The sequence below is a fragment of the Scatophagus argus genome, chromosome 16, assembly GCF_020382885.2.
Source record: "Scatophagus argus isolate fScaArg1 chromosome 16, fScaArg1.pri, whole genome shotgun sequence".
Lineage (NCBI taxonomy): Eukaryota > Metazoa > Chordata > Actinopteri > Scatophagidae > Scatophagus > Scatophagus argus.
The window spans coordinates 11,722,148-11,728,691 of NC_058508.1; the positions used below are offsets into that span (position 1 = coordinate 11,722,148).

Consider the following 6,544-nt stretch of genomic DNA (forward strand, 5'->3'; position numbering starts at 1 on the left):
AATGACAGTGAAAACCTCTTGAGTTGATTTGACTTGACTTGAATTACACAGACAATAAATAATCCAAGGACCAAGGGTTGGTCCAATATATTATATATTAAGACATATATTAATTAATGGTATTTATTTATATATTAATTATATATTAATAACAACTAGAATATATTAATTAGGCACGTTGGCCAAGAAATGGTGAGTAGTAGGTAGCAGTAGGTTCTGCAGTAGGCAAGACAAAACACCAACATTTGATTCCAGAGACAAAAGGTCCAACATATGAAAGTATCAGGGGTTGAGCTGAAAACAAGTGCCACATAATCCCCAACCTCCCACAACCATACAGGGCTTCCAACTGACCTCCTATAGGAACTTGGTGAGATTTTGACCTTTCCACTTTAATGGGAGGATAACTGATGTAGGAAATATGGCAGCTCAGTATTGTGCCCTACATGACTGCATGGTTTTCAGACTCTGCATAGGAGAAAACATAAAAGACAAATCCCACATGTTTACTATGAGATCCCTCTGGTTTGATAGGGAAAAATAGATTAAAGAATTCAAAAATAACAATGACACAAGCACAGTGGTGTGTATCTTCAGAGAACAAACAATGTCTGTGGGCCTCCTTGTTGGCATAGTAGGAGCAAATGGCAGAATATGGCAGTACCTCTCTTGCGGGACAACAGAGACATGAGGACCAGCATTTCTGAGTGAGGCACCAGCACAATGATAGAACTTTCACACTGTCTGTGTCTCTTCCTTTCTTTCTGCCAGCCTGGGGAAACTTCAACTACCTCATTGGCTCAAAGTCTCAAGTGCATTTGTAGTGGGATAGTGCAATCTTCTGCAATTTCTGAATCATATTGCAGTTTACAGACAGTCTCTGCCGCGGCTGCCTTTACTTAGAATAACTGAGCAGATGGGATTTTGAAAGTTCACTTCAAAGGTTGAAATGTTTCATGGTGGTTATATAGAGAGGAATTGTGCTTGCTCACTGACATTTATAAAAGATTTGACTATTAAATATGGGAGATTTATACTTTTTTATATCTTTAAGGTTTGCTGGATGGAAATCAGATGTCACTATAGCTTACAGATTCACCATCACTAACCTTGGGGTCAGTGACGTATTAAGATATGAAAGATATCAAACCAATATTAAAATAGCAATCGTCAGGGTATCCAGCAAAATGAATCCTTTCCATTTTCCAAAATGGGTTAGTTCACACCAGTCAAATGCTTAAATGCCACTACTGATTGTTAGGCATGTGACAATAGCTGTGTGACCACAATACCACAGTCATAACTTGAAAAATATGATTGCAAGCATCCATCCATCCATTTTCTGTGTCCGCTTTCGCGGGGAGCTGGAGCCTGTCCCGGCTGACTACGAGCGAGAGGAGGGGTACACCCTGGACTGGTTGCCAGTCAGTTACAGGAGTGACATACAAAGACAAACAATCACACCTAGGGGCAATGTATAGTAGCCATTTGGCCTAATCTGCATGTTTATTGTGGAAGGAAGCTACCTGGAGAAAACTCACGCAGGTAAAGAAAGAATTTGCAAACTCCCCATAAAAGGGCCCAGACCTGAACTCAAACTCTGAAACCTTTTGCTATGAGACAACAGGGCTAACCACCACAACACTGTGCTGTCCTGAATGTAAGCAATCAAACCAAAAGTTAGATGGAAAAACTGATAATCATTTCACCTCTGTGCGTCCAGAAAGGGATCCACAGTGTAAGGCTACAGAAGCAGGGGCAAGCACTCCAAGGTACAAACCATTTTTAAATCATCTGCTGTGTCTGTAGTTGACTTGTCATAAGTATCGATATGTATGCTCTAAATATAGTTGATGTTTTATTGACACTGAAAATGGCTATTGTCCATGAGTAATGTAATTTCAAAGATTTCAGAAATGGTTGCTTTGTCAACACCTGTGGTTACAGTGGTGACCACTACTGCAGTTTTAATGGCGCAGCAACCATTCTGTGAGGTATAGAGATGCAACAGAAGAGCAACAAATGAACCTGTTCACAGTGTAGCCATACAAATTAGCCTTTTAATAAAAAAGGAAGTCAAAAAAATACAACATAACAATAATAATAAAAAAAGTCAGTTTTAAATACACAATAGCAAGAATAAAAACAGCTCACTGTGGTTGCTCCCTTTTGTCTTATTGTTCCCTGCAATATTTAAATTTGATCTGCTGTCACAAAATACCAAAATGCTTAAAAAGATTATTTATAATAAATGATTGCTGTCATCACTAACACTGTAATGGCCTTGCATGAAAAAACAACCTGTGTTGTTGTTGATGTGGAGCAGACACAGTAGGAAATGTTTGGTATGGCATAAACATTAAGCAATGAGGATGAAAATGAGATTAAAATTTGAAAAAGTAATACTGGATTGCAAGCATGCCTTTTTTCCTGTTCCTGTGACTTTGGCATTTTGAATCCAGCATGGGAAAGGGGGACTCTTTGCAACTGCAACTACAATTACTACATACAGTAGAGATGATAAATGTAAATACACTATTTACACATCAATACTGAAAATTAAAATTTCAAGATTGTAACTTTCAATTTCTAATTTGTTAATGTCACTGAAATTGATTTTGTAAGCTTGCAGAGTGAAAGTCTTCACCTGTTCAAAACACCTAAAGAAGACCTGGACTGAACCACCGCATTACACAGAGAGCATGAAGGAGAGTCAGACTAAGCATATAGCAATTGCCTGTCAAGGCTGTATCTGTTATTGCATTGCAGAGAAAGTGTAAAATGGACAGGAAGACACACGCACACACAGAAATGCAATCAAACACACAAACACCCTGTCTGGGTGACACGTATGAAGGACAAGGTTAGCTGTTATTTGCCTGTTATTCATATTATTATATAGACTTGACTCTGCTCAGGAGCTCTCTCTGAAACAGTTTCCTGTGTTGTTTTAGATACGTGTAGCGTATCTCTGCCAATGTACTGAATGTAATTTTCACCTGTGGGTCTCTCAATCACAACAAAAGACGTACAGAGCAGAATATAAGCAGAATATAACTGGCGTGACTCAGGCAAAAAATGCTCTCAGATGCGATAACGTTATAAAGCTTTATCATGTTATGTTTAGCCACGTTCCTCGACTCCCTTCGTCAGTTTCTCACTCGCTCCCGGAAGTTGTAGCAACAGGTGACCACATCTGGGATAATGTAAGTACACAACTCAACAAAATATTTGAAAAAGGCCTAATTATAATGCTGAAATGTTACATATTATATCTTTAGGTCAGAAAAGAGAGGCATATGAAGGGCAGCTCATGTAAAAAGAATCAACAAGAATAAACACTTAACAAAAACCTCGTCACATATCCCATAAATGGGAACACGCTAAGCTCTTCTCCATCTCAGTATCCCCCTGAGCCATACTGCATTATATGTATGTGTTCCTCACTCACTATTCCATAACCACAAACACCCTCACTTATGCTTTCATGACATACGGCAGACACACTCCTATCTCTCGTTCATATATTAGCAAATATGACAGCTGCCTCCCTTTTTTTTGGTCTTTCTCTATATCTTTTATAGCTTATATCAGCAGGGACACGCTCAAACAGTTTGAGGGGTGGTGGTTCAATTTATACAAATAAAACTGCACCCACACTCCATCCAGAAGCCAGTTGCAACAACGATGCATATGTTAGACTATGTAAACACAATTTTCTGGAGCAACTGAACTGATAGAGAGACAGAATCTAATAAGCTGCAGTATTTTTTTTCTTGCTTTTGTCAGCGTACTTATCTATCTACAGCATGTGTATCTGCTTTAAATAATTGCCCTTCTATGCCGTGTTTTATTCTGTTGAATTTCATATCCGGGTAGTTGATTAAAGTGTGTCTGCATTTGTTTATGGCTTACTAGGAGTATAAAAAACGACATTAAAGTATTTCTTTTAACAGTTTATAGTAGATGTATTTGAATGTTGTGCTTTATTGTTAAACAAAATAGTTCAAATCTTCAGTCTGTACTCAGAGAACACAGTCTCAGATTCTACAAGCTTTGAGGTTTTGACCTCTAAAGCACTCTGTTCTCCTGTGGTTAAATATCTTGGATGACCACTTAACTTATATATTGTCCTCTGGGACCACATGACATTTCAGAGACTGTGCCAACACCCACCCAGACTCCAGCTGCGCTAACCAGTCTTTTCTATGAATATTTCCTGACCTGTGCAGCCTTGTAGCTGAAACAGAAACTGTACTTAAGACAGTGAAAGTATCAGAAAAAATCACTTTCCCAAACTGTTGTGAAGATATTCAAATGTGCACAATGTACTGAGATTTTTGTCTATAGTGAGCCTGGAGAAAACCAAACGCTTTTTTTCCATGACCCTGGACATTTCATTGAACCTCTGTAGTTTGAATCCTTTATTGAGTTGGTAAATGTTTACTTTTCTACTAACTGTAGCAACTGTTTGCGCTGACAGATCAAACTGTGGTTTACATCCATACAGCAGATGCCTCACAACACTTTCTGCTCTGCATCACACCCTTCAAATTCACAGCACTTTTCTTTATTTTATTTCTGCTGCTGACTTCTGTTGGAAACCCTCTCTTCAGAGAGTCTGCTTCTTCATCATGTTGCTCTCTCAGAGGCACCCGTTTCATTCAGAATTCATCATTACTCTCCAACCTGTCTTCAAAGTTGCTGTCCCTAGCCTGTCTTAACAGATTTCTGTACAGATCTGTATTATTTAAAAAACAAAATACAACCATTTCACAGGTGGCTATTGTTGAGTTTGCCTCGCCTGCACACAAAAGAGACAATTGATGGCAATGTGCTTAGTGATGAGTCAGTTATCCCTAGATTGCACTTTTTTCTGTCAGACTTGGGTGCCTATTGTAGGTCTGGACTTTTCGCTACCGTGTTCATCAATTTCAATATTCACACAGTATCAAAGTAGCAGAAAAAGAGCAATATAACCTTATTAAGGCCTCCACCTTCCCAAAAAATCATTTTAGGGTGACGCATGGAATGAATGTGTGTGCAGTCCCTGTTTTAGTTTTATAATACAGTTGTTTAAATAAGCGCAATCATTGCGAAATAATTCAACTTATCACCTTGGGTCTGGAATTTGGTACAATCATGCCACATATTTTTTACGGAAATTATGAATGACGGTTTATGGGATTACTGACTGGTTTTTCAATCAAATATAGTCAGTATTATACTCCATGTTTCAGCTCAGCGCAAAAGACAATGACAGTCACAATAGCAATGTGGCAGTATATATTTATTTTTCTTATACATAAAAATGAAAAGTATGAGAATTCCCTCAGGCTTTTGCTCAATCACATATCAGGCATTCAATACTTCCATTTCATATCTCCCTGAAGCCCACACATCAACATAATACCTTCATCTCGTGCAACACAGTCTCATTATTTATACAGCACCTGTCTTGGAAAGAATATTGGAGATCGGAGTAAATAAGCCATGCAGTGTGTGTGCGTGCGTGCATGTATGTGTGTGCGTGTGTGTGTGTGTAGGTGTGGAGAGCGCATGAGCATTTACTTTAAAATGCCTCTGTGGAGGACAGCTGCCAGGAAGTGAAAGTGAATCAGTAATGGCCTTCGTAACAGGAAACCTATCCTTGATACCTGCCATTTACACTGTGGAGGACAGATGCTCCTCATAGCCTCCTTCTCTCTCCCCTGTCAGCACAGATGCGTTTTGTCTTCCCATCGTGGACCAATCTGGGCTAAATTGTCTTTAACATCAAGCACCTCACAGCATGCTGGGAAATATTCGATGCAGTGTTTGGTTAACCTTTACGTGAACAGCCTTTTTCTTAAAATAACACAAAATATTCCATCAAATTTGGACGAGCATTTTGAAGAGCAAACAGCCTCCGAGGTTTCAATTCATTCTTAGAAATGTTAAGGGAAAATAAAGACAGCCATGTCCACAACATTTTCAGTTTTTTCTTCATCTTATTTCTTTCATCTCAGTTTCTTTAATGTTTAATGCTTAACTCATCTCAAAGAATTTCAGGTGACCAGGCAAGAGTGAGGCACATCGAGACAACGACAGACCAAACCAATACGGCAAACATTTTAAAAATAATTTGGAACTACTGTCATCAAGATCCAGAACTACATGTGGATACAACAAATACATAAAACAAATAAATAGTTCTGGTTAATGCTGTGTAGCTGTTTACTGGGTTTAAAGTGTGACAGTGATCACACCAGGGAACCGAGACGAGGTGGCCGAGTGGTTAAGGCGATGGACTGCTAATCCATTGTGCTCTGCACGCGTGGGTTCGAATCCCATCCTCGTCGCAGTCGAGTTTCCTTTTTGGGGCAGCCGTGGCCTAGAGGTTGGAGAAGCAGTCACCGGTTCCATTCCCCCATCGGACGGGCAGGAAAAATTTGTGTGTGGTGGAGCAATTAATGTGAAAAAAAATGCCCCCCCCCTCCATTAGCCGGCTGATGTGCCTTTGAGCAAGGCATTTAACCCCCAATATGTTCCCCGGGTGCTTGAT

The 6,544-nt window shown here is 39.4% G+C and overlaps 1 non-coding gene across 1 annotated transcript; it reads left to right on the forward strand.

The window, feature by feature from the left end:
• Positions 1-6,259: 6,259 nt before the first annotated feature.
• Positions 6,260-6,341, forward strand: trnas-gcu. Its single transcript has one exon. It is a non-coding gene; the product is annotated as a tRNA-Ser (tRNA).
• Positions 6,342-6,544: the final 203 nt, after the last annotated feature.